Source organism: Pristiophorus japonicus, chromosome 5 (genome assembly GCF_044704955.1).
Source record: "Pristiophorus japonicus isolate sPriJap1 chromosome 5, sPriJap1.hap1, whole genome shotgun sequence".
NCBI lineage: Eukaryota > Metazoa > Chordata > Chondrichthyes > Pristiophoridae > Pristiophorus > Pristiophorus japonicus.
In genome coordinates this window covers 178,244,058-178,261,090 of record NC_091981.1, presented here as the reverse complement: position 1 = coordinate 178,261,090, position 17,033 = coordinate 178,244,058, and the positions used below count along the sequence as shown (strand labels likewise).

Here is a 17,033-nt window from a genome sequence, read left to right as displayed (position 1 = left end):
GCTCACCGGGGGCGTAAAGCGCTAGTGCTTGGCTGATGACGATCACTCCGATCCTGACGTATTCCTGGTGCAACTCGCACGCTTGTGCCCCAGTCGCTAATTTCAGTACATGCTCCTCATTGAGCGCCTGCCAATAACAACGTTTGGAAAAACAGTCGGTACAGGCTTGCAGAACCGTTAACTGGTGGCTTCTTAAAAGAATAAGGAAGCACTCCCCTCGGAGGTCACAGACAGTGCAACGTTTACACAGAGTACAGTGCGTGAGCCTCCGAGTTTGCAGCAGCAGGCAGACATAACAGTACAGGTTGAAAACAAGTGACTTTGAAAACTTTAATGGGTGCATTATTATGCCGTGTCTTTAAGACTCGGCTTTTCCTGGGATCTGATTTGAAATTCCGCACATGTGCAATATACCGACTATACATACCAAAATATACCGACCAAACTTTCGTTATCGCACCCCGCCCCCCTCCCCCACCCTGCCTCAGCCCCCCACCCAGCTCTGGTGTGCAATGGCTGATTTATCCCCCCTGTCAGCTCTCAGCTCTTCAACTGATTCTGACGAATTTCTGGGCGGGAGTGGCAAACTTTTTCAAGGCGCTAAAAGTACTGCTCCGCCTGAGTTATCGCCCCAAATGAGTTGTGACCGAATTTCTCCCCCCAAGTGTTTCCTGTACAAAGACATCGAAATCGCAATCAACACCAACACTAAATAGTTTCTCACCATTTTAAAAGTATTCTGTTTCTCTATTCTTCCTCCCAAAGTGAATAACCTGACATTTCCCCAAATTATACTCCACAAGCCACTTTATTGCCCACTCAGTTAACTTGTCTATATCCTGTCATGTATCCTAAATGGTTACTGCTTGTACTACAACAAGGTGTGCCAGAGCGGATTGCTGTGGGAGATTTGTAGGTTGCCTGTACAGGTGTGCCAGGCCTAGTATAAAAGGCAGGCAACCACGTGTGATCCTCACTCTGGAGTTACATTAAATGGACTAAGATCACTACAGTTCAAGCACAACACATTGTCTTGTGGAGTCATTATTAGAGCATCTGAGGACATAATAATTGGTGACGAAATTACGGACCTTCACGCGAAAATGGCTAACTTTGGTATGTTGCAGCAATTCGCCGATGGTGATGATTGGGAAGCCTTTGTGGAGAGGCTCGACCATTTCTTCACAGCAAATAACCTGGCAGGCAACAATCTGGCCACACTGGCTGATAAGCGCAGAGCTATCCTGTTAACCAGTTGTGGACCCACTGTCCCTGGCCTCATCAGGGACTTGCTGGCACCAGCGAGGACAATGACCATGTACGAGGAGCATGTAACGCTGATCCAAGAACAACTCAAGCCCAAAGAGAGCATCCTCACAGCCAGACACCGACGGCCCGAAGGCCAGGAGATCACGAAATATGCTGCAGACCTCAGGAGGCTGGCGGCACTGTGTGATTTCGGTGACCACCTCACCAAAGCGCTGCCAGATATCTTTGTCATCGGAATCAGCCAGGAGGGCCTTCTTCATAAGCTACTATCTGAGGATACCACAGTCACATTGCAGAAGGCCATCTCCGTGAGCCAGGCATTCATGACCTCGACCTGCGGCTCTAAGTGGATGACTCATCCTCAGGACTCAAACCCAGCAAGTACTGTGCACAGAATGGCACCTTTTCGAGGCTGGACTGTAGAACGTGAATCTTCTCAGGGGAGAGAGAATAGACCCCCGAGTCCCTTAAGAGTCCGCTGAGGGGGGCTAATCAAGTAGCACCATGCTGGCATTGCAGAGGGAATCACAGGGCTCACCAGTGCCATTTTAAATTTTCCCCAACCCCTTTTTTCGGCGCACTTACCTTAAATGCGCCAACTTGGCGCGCTGGAAACAGCGCCGAAAAAAGGGGCACCATTCTGCCCGCTCTGCCGACTCTCCAGTGTCCCAGCGTGGCATAGCTAGTGAAGTGGGGGGCGGAGAAATAGGCCAGCGCGGAACGCATTGCCGGCAGCTGCGCGCATGCTCCTGCCCTCCCAACATGTCCTGAGGGCTGTGAGCAGGACCCGATGCTCACAGCCCCTATCCCTGGCCGAAGGGACGCTCCGATCTTCGCCGCACCCTATCCCTGGCCGAATGGCCTCCCGCACCGGCCGGCCGGTCCGCTGACTTCCCGGGCCGAGGTAGGACTTCAGTTTTATTTTTTATTTATTGATGGTTGTGCTTGAGAGTTTTGATTGGGAGGGGGAGGAGGAGAGTTTGAGGTGGGAGGTGGGGAGGAAGAGTGTTTTGATGAGGGTGGGGGGGGGAACTTTAAAAAAAACTTGATTCTGGCATAAAGGTAGTACTTCTATTTTTTATTTGTTATTGATTAATTGCTTATTACTTTTTGGCCTTTGTTTAGTGCTTTGTAAGTCTTGGTGCAGGTCCTCTCAGCTTCCTTGTATTTTTTATTTGTTATTGAATGCTTATTTTTGTGCTTTGTTTAGTGCTTTTTAAGTGTTGGTGCTTTAAGTGTACTAACCTGTGCCGAATTCTTAACTGCCCGCAATGTTTTTCAGAACTGGCCACATACGCTGACCTAAGTCAATTTGGAGTAAGTTTTTGCTGGCCAAAGTGGCATAAATGGCCAAAACTGGCATAAGTGTCTGGGAATGACCCCTTTTGAAAAAAAACTTAACTAAAAAAAAATCGTACCTAACTGACTTACTTTGGAGCAAGGTTTTGGGGGAAAATGGTACTTTTTAACTTAAGCCAGAAAAAACAACTTACTCCAAAAAAATTGATGCAAGTCATGGCCAAAATTGGGCCCAGAGTATGTGAAGGCTGCAGCACAAGGGGCCACCTCCAGTGAATGTGTAAAAGAAATATGACTCACTGTGTTGATGAAGAGTCTACAGATGGCCATGAATCTATGAAGCGATAGTCAGAGAGGCAGCTCAGCCCCACGATGAGGTATATGGCATGTTCACCTGCACCACCGAATGTTCTCCATTGAGGATGGAAGTCAAGATAAATGGCGTTCCAGTCTTCATGGAAGTGGACACAGGGGCGAGCCAGTCAGTAATGAATCAAGAAGCCTTTATGAGACTATGGGACAATCAGGCTGACCGACCCAAGTTGGTCCTGGTTCAGGCAAAGCTGCGCACCTACACCAATTAACTTATCCCAGTCGTTGGTAGTGCTGATGTAAAGGTACTCCATGATGGCGTGGTGCACAAGGTTACCTCTGTGGATTGTTGCAGGTGATGGACCAACGCTACTCGGAAGAAGGTGGATGGAGAAGATCCATTGGAAATGGGAAGATTTCACCCCTCCAGCGATCAACGTCCCCAGCGCTCAGAGGCAAAGCAAGCCCCCATCTGAGGTTGGATCCGGCACACAGAGAGCAGGCCAGCACAGCACCTGAGACACAGACTGCTCAGCACGACTGTGTGGAGATGATCCAGCTGAGACGACCCGAACGCACCTTCTGGGCTCCAGTGGCAGGACTCCGGAGGAAGAAAATCGGACCCAGAGGTGACTTCCCAGCTTCGGTGGCAGAACCCGGGGAGAAGAGGATCACAGCAGTCGATATCATGGATGGAAGAAAGTTAGTGCCCGAACCACGAGGTGATGCACCGAAGAAAAAGATGGTGGCGGCCAGACCACGAGGTGCAGCGCTGATGGAGCAACACGTTGGCACCAATCAAAGAAGAGGATTGGGGTAAAGATAGCAAGGCTCTCTTAAAGGAGGCCCACAACTCACCACACTCAAAGGGACAGTTCCACACTCTCAATCAATGTAACAGTAACTGTGAGTTAGATGTAAAATGTGTAATTGATGATCAGAGTTGTGTACATGCAATAAGCAAGGAAACATAGAAATATAGAAACATAGAAAATAGGTGCAGGAGTAGGCCATTCGGCCCTTCGAGCCTGCACCACCATTCAATAAGATCATGGCTGATCATTCCCTCAGTACCCCTTTCCTGCTTTCTCTCCATACCCCTTGATCCCTTTAGCCGTAAGGGCCATATCTAACTCCCTCTTGAATATATCCAATGAACTGGCATCAACAACTCTCTGCGGTAGGAAATTCCACAGGTTAACAACTCTCTGAGTGAAGAAGTTTCTCCTCATCTCAGTCCTAAATGGTCTATCCCTTATCCTAAGACTGTGTCCCCTGGTTCTGGACTTCCCCAACATCGGGAACATTCTTCCTGCATCTAACCTGTCCAGTCCCGTCACGGAAAGTCACGCGATTGCGATCATGTACAATGTGTAATTGATGATCAGAGTTGTGTACCTGCAATAAGCAAAAAAAAGTCACGCAATTGCGATTGGAGCTACAGTTATTTACAATAAGTAATTAAATGTGGTGCGATGTAGGATTTCAACTGCATACAGTCAATGCTGTGGGCAAACACCCATTGGGAGCACACAGGTCCAACGAGCTACCCAATGCTGTAGCCTGCGTCCCTTGGACCAGAGTGATGCTCTCGGAGTGTGGCCACAAGCAGCTAATATATACAAGCTGCAGAGCAAGCGATCTCAGGATGGCAACGGTATCGGTATCGATAACCTTCCCCCAATCGGCTCCACCTCTCAGGCACCCGATGGCACCAACCGCCATGAGCCTGAAAGAGCAAACCGCAATAAGGCGCAGCCCCCAGACCCGATCGCCACCAAGGCTTCACTCGGGAATGAAGGGTCACCCGCGACAGTTCCCCCAAATGGGACTGGGACCAGCCAGGATCCCAAACCAAATAACGCCCAGGCAAGTGAGTCAGCAGTTCCCTGTGCACTGCCAGACGACTGCTCCTCAGGGAGCAGCAGCGACCCGGGGCACAAGGAAAGGACAGGGAGGTCACAGGCATCTGTGAACCAGCCCGACGCTAGGAGCAACGGCAAAGCCCCTTGAGCCAACCGGGTTCCCACTGCCAGCACTGGGCACTGCGCTGCCACCAGACTACTGGGACACCATCCAGCAGTCCTGGCACTAGTTTGTCCCCATGCACCGGTGCTGACACCAGCACTGACTCCAAGTATATTCCAAGTATGTACCTCACCTTCAAATGTACTTATCTCACAACTGTACCACGAATGCTACACTGTAAATGCAGATTTTTTTTGGACTTGAATGTATATGAATGTAATGAGCCAACGGCACAATCTGTATGTCGGGGAGGGGGGAGGGGGGTAGAGAATGGAGTGGTCATGGACACACAAATAGAAACCACCAGCAACTCTACTACCAACAAAAAACCACCTACTCACCAAGATGGAAATGACCCTCCAAGGGTCAACCAGATAGAGCTAAGCCCAGAGCACAGTCAATGCAAAGGCGATTTGCACTAAGGACTTGGGGGAGAGTGATGTCATGTACCTACATGGTTACTGCTTGTACTATTACAAGGTGTGCCACAAGAGGGCACTGCTGTGGGAGACTTGTAGGTTACCTGTACAGTTGTGTCAGACCGAGTATAAAAGGCAGACAACCAGGTGTAATCCTTGCTCTGGAGTTACATTAAATGGACTAAGGTCACTTCAGTTCAAGCACAACACATTGTCTCGTGGAGTCACTATCAGAGCATCTGAAAACATAGCATATCCCTTTGCAGGCTCTTTGAAAGCGGAATTGGGTGCCTTTGCTCCTCCCGTTAGCGCCATATTCAGCGGGAGCTTCATGCCAGTGCTGGCAGTGGGAACCCAGTTTACACTGTACATTAATGATTTAGATGAGGGGATTAAATGTAGTATCTCCAAATTTGCGGATGACACTAAGTTGGGTGGCAGTGTGAGCTGCGAGGAGGATGCTGTGAGGCTGCAGAGCGACTTGGATAGGTTAGGTGAGTGGGCAAATGCATGGCAGATGAAGTATAATGTGGATAAATGTGAGGTTATCCACTTTGGTGGTAAAAACAGAGAGACAGACTATTATCTGAATGGTGACAGATTAGGAAAAGGGGAGGTGCAAAGAGACCTGGGTGTCATGGTACATCAGTCATTGAAGGTTGGCATGCAGGTGCAGCAGGCGGTTGAGAAAGCAAATGGCATGTTGGCCTTCATAGCAAGGGGATTTGAGTACAGGGGCAGGGAGGTGTTGCTACAGTTGTACAGGGCATTGGTGAGGCCACACCTGGAGTATTGTGTACAGTTTTGGTCTCCTAACCTGAGGAAGGACATTCTTGCTATTGAGGGAGTGCAGCGAAGGTTCACCAGACTGATTCCCGGGATGGCGGGACTGACCTATCAAGAAAGACTGGATCAACTGGGCTTGTATTCACTGGAGTTCAGAAGAATGAGAGGGGACCTCATAGAAACATATAAAATTCTGACGGGGTTAGACAGGTTAGATGCAGGAAGAATGTTCCCAATGTTGGGGAAGTCCAGAACCAGAGGTCACAGTCTAAGGATAAGGGGTAAGCCATTTAGGACCGAGATGCGGAGGAACTTCTTCACCCAGAGAGTGGTGAACCTGTGGAATTCTCTACCACAGAAAGTTGTTGAGGCCAATTCACTAAATATATTCAAAAAGGAGTTAGATGAGGTCCTTACTGCTAGGGGGATCAAGGGGTATGGCGAGAAAGCAGGAATGGGGTACTGAAGTTGAATGTTCAGCCATGAACTCATTGAATGGCGGTGCAGGCTAGAAGGGCTGAATGGCCTACTCCTGCACCTATTTTCTATGTTTCTATGTTTACAGCATTGAGCACTGATTTGCTTTGCCTGGAGATCGTGACATCATTGCCGTGCACATCGTCGCAGTAACGCCTCGGATTGAGTGTCGGGCTGATTGCATGAGATCGTGGCTGCCTCGGTGGTCCAGGTAAATAATTTTTTTTTTTGCAGAGCCTGCAGCGATGGCCCTTCCCTTTAAGAGAGGGAAGGAACCTTTGAATGCAGCAGTGCTGCATGGCCCAGTGTGCAGCGCTGCTGAAGTCGCCGCTCCGCCTGTTGCCGATTGCGCACCAAGAAGGAAGTGGAGCGCTTGATTTAGCCTGGCACTTAGCTTTCAAACTTAAAAAAATTAACCCCCAAACAGGGTGCGAGTGAATTTGTCCCCCGCAGTGTCCTCCTCACAGCTTACTTTCCCACCTAGCTTTGTATCATCAGCAAACTTGAATACATTACACTTGATTCCTTCATCTAAGTCATTAATATAGATTGTAAATAGCTGAGGCCCCAGTACTGATCCTTGTAGCACCCCACTAGTTACAGCCTGCCAACCTGAAAATGACCCGTTAACCAATCCTCTATCCATTCTAATATATTCATAGAATCATAGAAGTTTACAGCACGGAAGGAGGCCATTTCGGCCCATCGTGTCCATTATTACCCCCAACCCCGTAAGCCCTTATCCTGCGTAACAATCTTTTACATGGTACCTTATCGAATGCCTCTTCAGGCTGATTGTGTAGCCAAATTGGAGATTTTCTGCATCCAACTACACCCTGGAACAATTCGCAGAGGGATTGTTGTTTCATACCGGGGCAGGAGAGAGTTTATCTGCTCAGCGAACTACAACCGGCATCATTGCATGTTATACAGTGAATCACTCCAGTGAGCATCTAGTTGTTGACTGAGCACACATTTGACTAAGCATTGTCCATAGCTTGCTTCAGCAGGCAGAGACTTCGCTGTGTAACATTTCTGGAATTCGCTGATGGGGAGGGAAGAAATCATAATGGCTGAAAAGCACCTCTGATGCCTGACATGCTCTCACATCTTGTGAATGTCTCAAAGTTTTGTGGTAGAGATTGTGAAGGATCTGGCAATTGTAAGAGGTTTTCCACATCAGATTGAGGACTGATTGTGTGTTATAATGTAGGCTGGCATTTTTCAGAAAAATTTGTTACAGCTCTAGGGATAATTGTTACCCATTACTGTAATGGTTACATCGACAGCTCAGATCATCATCCCTGATAAATTTTACTTCAGAAACATTTTGTTATAGTGGGAAAATAGAATACACAACAACAATAACTTATATTTCATGGTGCCTTTAACTTAGTGAAACGTCCCAAGGTGTTTCACAGGAGTATTACGAGATGAAAAATTTGATACCGAGCCGCATAAGTAGAAATTAGCACAGATGAGCAAAAGCTTGGTCAAAGAGGTATGCTTTAAGGAGCGTCTTGAAGGAGAAAAGAGGTAGAGAAGTGGAGAGGTTTAGGCATGGAGTCCCAGAGCTTGGGGCCTAGGCAACAGAAGGCACGGCCACCAATGGTTGAGCGATTATAATCAGGGATGCTCAAGAGGGCAGAATTAGAGGAGTGCAGACATCTCGGGGTGGGGGGGGGAGGGATTGTGGGGATGGAGGAGATTACAGAGATAGGGAGGGGCGAGGCCATGGAGTGATTTGAAAATAAGGATAAGAATTTTGAAATCGAGGCGTTGCTTAACCGGAAGCCAATGGAGGTCAGTAATCACAGGGGTGATGGGAGAGCGGGACTTGATGCGAGTTAGGACATGGGCAGCCAAGTTTTGGAACACCTCTAGTTTACATAGGGTAGAATGTGGGAGGCCAGCCAGGAGTGCGTTGGAATAGTCAAGTCTAGAGGTAACAAAGGCATCGATAAGGGCTTCAGCAGCAGATGAACTGAAGCAAGGGTGGAGTCGGGCGATGTTACGGAGGTGGAAGTAGGCGGTCTTAGTTATGCTGTGGATATGTGGTCGGAAGCTCATTTCAAGGTCAAATATGACACCAAGGTTGCGAACACAATCCAATAATAAAATATGTGTACAAAAGCAAAATATTGCAGATGCTGGAATCTGAAATAAAAACAGAAAGTGCTGGAAGTTTAAACAGGTTAGGCAGCATCTATGGAGAGAAACAGAATTAACGTTTCGGGTCTGTGATCCATCGTCAGAACCGGAAAAGTTTGAGATGTAACAACTCCTTAAGCAAGTGCAGGGGCACTGAAAGGGGGAGGGAAGGAAAAAACAGAAGGAAAGGTCTGTGATAGGGTAGAAGGCAGGAGTGATTTAAGAGACAAAAAGGATGATGGGCAAAAATGAGATGGTGATGGCACAAGTTAGGAAACAAAAGATGAGTCTAGATGGGGTGTGTTAATGACAGAATCATCACCAGCTGCCATGGAAAGAGAAGAAAAAAAGAAGGGGTTTAAAAAAAAATGGAGGAAAGGGAAAAAAAATATGGGCAGGAGTTATAGTCTGAAATTGTTGAACTCGATGTTGAGTCCAGAAGGCTGTAAAGTGCATAAACGAATGATGAGGTGCTGTTCCTCGAGCTTGCGTTGAACTTCATTGGAACAGTGTAGAAGGCCGAGGACAGAGAGATCAGAGTGGGAGTGGAGTGGGGAATTAAAGTGACAGGCGACCAGAAGCTCGAGGTCACGCTTATGGACTGAACGCAGGTATTCTGCAAAGCGGTCATCCAATCTGCGTTTGGTCTCCCCAGTGTAGAGGAGATCATATCGTGAGCAGCAAATACAGTATACTAAATTGAAAGAAGTACAAATAAATCACTGTTTCACCTGGAAGGAGTATTTGGGGCCCTGGACAATGGGAAGGGAGGAGGTAAAAGGGCAGGTGTTGCATCTCCTGCGCTTGCATGGGAAGGTGCCGTAGGAAGGGGAGGGGGTGCTCGGGGTGATTGTGGAATGGACCAGGGTGTCACGGAGGGAGCAGTCCCTTCAGAACGCTGAGAGGGGAGGGGAGGGGAAGATGTGATTGGTGGTGGGATCACACTGGAGGTGGCGGAAATGGCAGAGGATGATCCGTTGAACATGGAGGCCGGTGGGGTGAAAGGTGAGGACAAGGGGAACCCTGTCATGGGTCTGAGAGGGAGGAGAAGGGGTGAGAGAGGAAGTACGGGAAATAGAACGGACACTGATGAGGACCATGTTAACCACAGTGGAGGGGAATCCTCGTTTGAGGAAAAATGAAAACATATCAGAGGCACTAATGTGGAAGGTGGTGTCATCAAAGCCGATGCGACGGAGATGGAGAAACAGGGAGAATGGAATGGAGTCCTTGCAGGAAGCGGGGTGGGAGGAAGTGTAGTCCAGGTAGCTGTGGGAGACAGTGGACTTATAGTGAATATTTGTCAATAGACTATCCTTATCCCCAGAAATGGAGAAAGAGAAGTCGAGGAAGGGAAGGGAAGAGTCAGAGATGGAGCATGTGAAGGTGAGGGAAGGGTGGAAATTGGATGCAAAGTGAATGAAATTTTCTAGTTCAGGGCGAGAGCAGGAAACGGCACTGATACAGTCATCAATGTACCAGAAAAAGAGGTGAAGGAGGGGTCCCGCGTGTGACTGGAACAAAGAATGTTCTTCGTATTCCATGAAAAGGCAGGGATAGCTACGACCCATGCAGGTTCCCATAGCATCATCTTTAATTTGGAGGAAGTGAGTGGAGCCAAAGGAGAAGTTGTTCAATGTGAGAACAAGTTCAGCCAGGCGGGGGAGCGTGGTGGTGGATGGGGACTGGTTGGGCCTCTGCTCGAGGAAGAAATGGAGCGTCCTCAGGCCATCCTGGTGAGGGATGGAAGTGTAGAGGGATTGAACGTCCATAGTGAAAAGGAGATGGTTGGGGTCAGGAAACTGGAAACTGTTAAAGTGGCAGAGGGCATCGGAGGAGTCGCGGATGTAGGACAAGGGGAGAAATAATAGAATCACGATAGGAAGAAATAAGTTTCATGGGGCAAGAACAGGCTGAAACGATGGGTCTGCCAGGGCCGTCCTGGTTGTGGATCTTGGGAAGGAGATAGAAAGTGGGCTATGTGGGGTTGGGAATCTGAGGTTGGTGGCTGTGGAGGGAAGATTTCCAGAGGAGATGAGGTTTGTAACGGTCTGGAAAATGATGGCTTGATGTTCGGTAGTGGGGTCATGGTCCAGGGGAAGGTAGGTGGAGGTGACAGAGAGTTGCCGATTAGCCTCTGCAAGGTAGAGGTCAGTTTGCCAAACAACAACAGCGCCACCCTTGTCAGCAGGTTTAATGACAAATATGTATAATAAAATATGTATGATGATTTGTACCAGTCAGTACTATATCCGGGATTGTGTACACAGTTTTCCTTCTGTGGGAGTGGAGTGTGAACAAATGTACAAATTGAGCTGTTACTGACTGACAAATGCTGTTTGCAGAGAACAAGAATAACATCAAGGAATAAAAGATGATAAACTTGAATTACCTCAGTCTTTTGTCCTGTACTTTTCCTACTTTGTTCTATCGCAGCAAACAGAAATTATTGAGAATAAGTCGGAGATGTAAGTGTGGCATTGCTTTTTTATTTGGGTTTAAATATGCTTTCCTTTTAGCAGGATTGTATAACCATCTGCAGCAAAGTAAGGGACTAACATCTTTCATCTTTAAGCTTCTTGTGGTCTGAAATATGTTTAACAATCAAGGATTCATTTTAATATTTGAAGATATGTCTTGAAGCAAAAATCAGGTCATGATTCTCTTCAGAGCCATGTTCTTTAACATTAATCTCTGTTAGTGATGAAGGGTCTCAAATAAAAGCATTGGTTATTTTAATTCCTTTCTGAGTCTCTGATTGGAAGTCCAGTCACACAGTTTTTATACTACAGATGATAGACACCATACAAATGTTGCTGAAGATTTCTGAATTTAAGGCATATTTGTTGTTTGCTACTTGAATTATTTTGTCTGTCCTTTAGTTTTCACATCTTTCTTAAGCTTTATTCTGATAATTTAAAATATTTCCTGTTACTCTTTGTTTCATTACTAGTACCTGTAATCACACAGCCCCTATATTGTTAATAATCCCTTTAATGTTACTGGGGGAGAAACTGGACCTCATTGTATCCGTTTTACGGGCACAACGAGAGCTAATTTTGGGGGCCAACTTCCTGCACCCAAATTATGCCTGGAAGACATACGACCTGCTATTAGGTCAGGCCATTTTTTTCAGGCATTCCTGGTGGCCATCTAAAATAGGTTTTAAGATTTTACATGTATAAATAAGGGGCCTAACACCAGTTTTCGTCTCCCTCTGGGAAATGAAATGCTGATGAGTGCTACAGAAGCCAGGTCTGCTCCGCTCAGGATACTTCAGCGACCCTAAAGGCCAAAGCATCAGCCGGCAACAAAAGGTACATTTATATTTTTAATTCAGAAATCATTGCTGTGGAGCAAGAGGGCTCCCTTGTCTCCACTATATTCCCAATCGCCTTCCCCAATTGCCTTACACCCCCCCCTGCTGGACTTATCTTTGGGCCACTGCCTGTGAGGCAACTGGTTCGATCGATATTCATCATAAAATGGGTAAGATGTCTGCAGAGGTGCGACAGACACCAGCAGCTCAACCAAAAAAAAAATGAATGAGGTGCAATTGTGGGCTGGCCTTGGGCCTATCGGTTTAAGTGATGCCCATTTAAGTCACGAAAACAGACCAGAAGGAATTCCCACCCCAAAGTGTTAAGCAAACTGGAAAACACAGGCACTGGTTGTGTTGTGTAATATATCCTGTTACAATGGTTTCAGTGATGACATCCAATCTCCAGTCATTAATAGGTAGTTCTCCTTCAGCAAGAGTGCAAAATGAATATTGATATACACCGACCTTTTTGAGCTTTTGGCACAAGTCACCCAAGCTCCTGAAACCCCGACAGACAAAATGGTACAGTATTAGATAGTATTACATAGAAATTGCAACATAAAAATTACACCACAGAAACAGACCATTTGGTCCAACTAGCACATGCTGGCATTTATCCTCCACAGTAGTCCTTATCATATATACCTGCCTCATTCTCATATCTCTTTATTCTCCTTTCCTTCAACTACCTATCTAACATTGATATGGTTTCTGCTTCAATCGCTTTTTCTGGTATTGCTTTCCACAGACTCACAATCCTCTGTGCAAAAAGGTTTCTCCTGCTCTCTGTTCTAAATCTCTTGCCTTGTTAGCCTTGTCTAAACCCCTCAACCACTGAAAGCAATCAGGTTATTTGGCCGAGAAATTACTTACTTTAACACTGGCCGTTAACGCTGGTTTTCTTGAAAGAAATGGCGGCCACCTCACTTCCGGCACGGCACTCGGTAGCCGCCATTTTGGTAAGGGCCATAGCGCTGCCGTTGACAGCCTCTGAAATGTAAATTAGCAAATCATGATGTCAATCTGCGTGACTTGACACCACGACTGTTAATGTGGCCGTTTTCGCTCATCATTAAACTAAGTCCTAAACACGCACAAACAAACTGTGTGAAGCAGTCCTGCTGATACGCTGTTAGCGCTTCATAAAGGGACAAACATCTTTCAGATAAGCTTGGTTTTAAGTTTTTGGACTGGATTTTTAATATTTTATTGAAGTAGTGGCTTGGAGCAATATATGTAAACGTTTTTAAAGTGTGCAGGGAGTTCTGCTGAATGCTTGCAAGGCTTTGGATGTTAAAAGAAGGCCTCTGAGAAGACAGAAAATGTTGGAAATACTCAGCAGATCAGGCAGCATCCGTAGAGTGAGAAAGAGAGTTCACATCCCAGGTGGAGATGCTGCTTGACCTGCTGAGTATTTCCAGCATTTTCTGCTTTTAAAGTGTGCAGGGAGTGCTGCTGATTAGTGTTCAAAATTAAAGCACATGGTATTGGGGGTAATATATTGACGTGGATAGAGAACTGGTTGGCAGACAGGAAGCAAAGAGTGGGAATAAACGGGTCCATTTCAGAATGGCAGGCGGTGACTAGTGGGGTACCACAAGGTTCAGTGCTGGGACTCCGGCTATTTACAATATATATTAATGATTTAGACGAAGGAATTGAATGTAATATCTCCAAGTTTGCAGATGACACTAAACTGTGTGGCAGTGTGAGCTGTGAGGAGGATGCTAAGAGGCTGCAGGGTGACTTGAACAGGTTAGGTGAGTGGGAAAATACATGGCAGATGCAGTATAATGTGGATAAGTGTGAGGTTATCCACTTTGGTGGCAAAAACAGGAAGGCAGATTATTATCTGAATGGTTAACAGATTAGTAAAAGGGGAAGTGCTAGGAGACCTGGGTGTCATGGTACATCAGTCATTGAAAGTAGGCATGCAGGCACAGCAGGCAGTAAAGAAAGCAAATGGCATGTTGGCCTTCATAGCGAGAGGATTTGAGTATAGAAGCAGGGAGGTCTTGCTGCAGTTGTACAGGGCTTTGGTGAGACCACACCTTGAGTATTGTGTACAGTTTTGGTCTAATCTGAGGAAGGACATTCTTGCTATTGAGGGAGTGCAGCGAAGGTTCACCAGACTGATTCCCGGGATGGCAGGACTGCCATATGAAGAAAGACTGGATCGACTAGGCTTATATTCACTGGAATTTAGAAGAATGAGAGGGGATCTCATAGAAACATATAAAATTCTGACGGGTTTAGACAGGTTAGATGCAGGAAGAATGTTCCCAATGTTGGGGAAGTCCAGAACCAAGGGTCACAGTCTAAGGATAAGGGGTAAGCCATTTAAGTCTGAGATGAGGAGAAACTTTCTCATCCGGAGAATTGTGAACCTGTGGAATTCTCTACCACAGAAAGTTGTTGAGTGCAGTTTGTTGGATATATTCAAAAGTGAGTTAGATGTGGCCCTTACGGCTAAAGGGATCAGAGGATATGGAGAGAAGGCAGGAATGGGGTACTGAAGTGCATGATCAACAATGATCATATTGAATGGCGGTGTAGGCTCGAAGGGCCGAATGGTCTACTCCTGCACCTATTTTCTATGTTTCAATGTTTCTATGTTTCTGTATCAGATTTACAGCATCCGCTCACAGAGGGAAGAGAAAGATGCAGGAGAGGAAGAAGTAGAAGAAGAGGAACTAGAAGGAAGGATGCAACACAGACAGCCCTTTTCTGGCTGGGATATCCGGCATGGAATCATCCGCCTGCTGCTGGCCATCACAGCCTCCTTTTGGCCATGATGCTGAAATAAAAGCCACCACAAACCAAACTTTCCAATCCAACTTTATATATCGATCCATCCAATATGACATCAAGAAATCAAAACAACACCCTTGTGCATTCCCCTAGTGATTATCTTGTGTCTGCCTTTGCCTATCCTACCCAATGTCAGTGGCTGCAGCATGGCTAGTGGAAGGTTGCTGACTTTCAGTGGCAGATGCAGCAGATGGCCTTGGTGGATGGCCTCAAGGAGCTGGTGGCTGGGAGTCTCAGATCAAGTGACATTGTTGTTGTTTCTTCTTCTCCCTCTCTTCTTCTCCCTCTCTTCTTCTCCCTCTCTTCTTCTCCCTCTCTTCTTCTCCCTCTCTTCTTCTCTCCTCCCTCTCTTCTTGGTCAACCACTGGCTGGGCAGGCTGCATTTCTTGGGTGTGTGAAATGAGGAAGACACAAGGGTAGAGTTATGGTGAGGGGAGAACAGGAAAGCAAGAGCTGCATGCTTACACCATGTGCATCTTGTAAATCAGAAGAGATTGTGGGATGAGGAGAAAGTGGGATGTGAGAAGGAGAATAACATATGAGGATACCAGCATCTTGTATCCTTTCAGCCCCGCCACTGGTCAAGGACTCAGCCATGCCCCATGCCATTGCTGGCAGTGATCACCTCGGTGATGTGGTCCCACATCCTTCTTTCTGGTGGACCTCTCTTGCAGTGTTGACCCCTGCCCAAAGCTGGAGTGCTGCGTGCGAGACCCTGGGTGCCCCTTCCTTGGCTTGTTGAACTATTTGTGTTAGTACTGAAGCACTTTTACCATTTTTTACATCTGGAAGGCCGTTTAGCTTTCAGAGCTGAAAACTCTTTTAATGTTTATTTCTTTCAGACGGCAATTGAGCTCTAAGGGCTAAAAACTGCCTATTTTTAAATGATTTTTTTTCAGTTTAGAAGGCAGTTCCCTTTTAATGTATCAACACTGCTTTGTAGAATGACAGACTACCTTTAAGAGAAAGCTGCCTTGCTCCAGGGATGCTACAGCCATGCTACAAAACAGTGCGTTACACTGCAGGATTTGTGCTGCGCTAATGTAAATCAGCAGGCATCACCAAAATACCGGTGCTGCCTACGCTCTTATTGCAGACGGCCATTAACTTTGGTCCATGGTGGCACTGGCAGGTTTCTGGCCGACTCAAATTTCTAGGCCTTTATCTCCTGTTTCATTCCTTTATGATTTTAAACATGTTTATCAAGGGGCCTTGAGCAGCTCTGAGTTTTGAGGGCGTGGCTACAGACTGCAGCATCTTAACGTGGGCTGGGGCAGTCTGGCCCAGCTGGCAATGTGGCACTTACAAGGGCAGTGGTGGAGTGGGTAATAGGGTAGCAGGCATGCTGTCATCCTGAAAGAGGACAATAGGTGCCTCTCCCATTGAGCCAATACCACACTAGTGGGATTGCGCCCCGGCACTCCTTCTACTCTGCACAAGAACAGTGCAGGAATGATATGATGCTCTTGAAGCCCCTGTCAACAGTGGCTACCAAAGCCAAGATGGTAGCCATCTGAGCTTCCGTGGCAGCTTTGAGAGCTGTTAGCAGAGGCTTTTTCATGTTAGGCACCACTGTCCGGTTCATGGAGCTGACCACTCGCTCCATGTTCAACAGAATAGTCTCCATGCTCTGCGCAAAGCCCCGACACAAGTTGGAGCTGGATTCCTCTCTGCTCTCAGACATTGTGCGCAAGCTCACTGGCAGGCTGCCCAGTGCACCTAGCATTTCCTGGTATATGTCCATCAGCCTTATTTGGTAGCCTGGGATCTCAAAATCATCATCCAAGTCCTCTGCAGCAGAGCTAAAGTGAGTGATCTCGCCCTCTGGCATGCTGCCACTTGTGACACCCCATGTTCTACCCTAGCTTCTGCATACTTGTGTCCAGTGATTCCCACGTGAAGACCCCTTCTCTAGCCTACGCTCGAAAGTACATGTCTCTGAGCTGATGCTTAATGGCGTCAGATTGAGTAACACTGCAACTTCAGGAAGGCTGCCCCCTTCTTCCTGAAATGACACAGGGTCCTTGACATTTTTAGCAACTGAAATGAAAAAGGGAGAGAAGGGTTAGTTTGTAGTGTGAATGACGAGCAGAGGAAGATGAACGGGTGTTGCATTTTGTCAGAGTGTGTAGGGTGGGAGAATGAGAAGGCAAAAAATG

At 46.9% G+C, this 17,033-nt stretch overlaps 1 long non-coding RNA gene across 1 annotated transcript in view; it reads right to left on the bottom strand.

The window, feature by feature from the left end:
* The window catches only part of LOC139264527 (uncharacterized), a 60,371-nt gene extending 47,395 nt beyond the window's left edge, over positions 1-12,976 (bottom strand). Inside the window, exon 1 of the long non-coding RNA XR_011593365.1 lies at positions 12,937-12,976. This is a non-coding gene — a long non-coding RNA (uncharacterized lncRNA). The remainder of the gene's footprint in view (positions 1-12,936) is intronic.
* Positions 12,977-17,033: the final 4,057 nt, after the last annotated feature.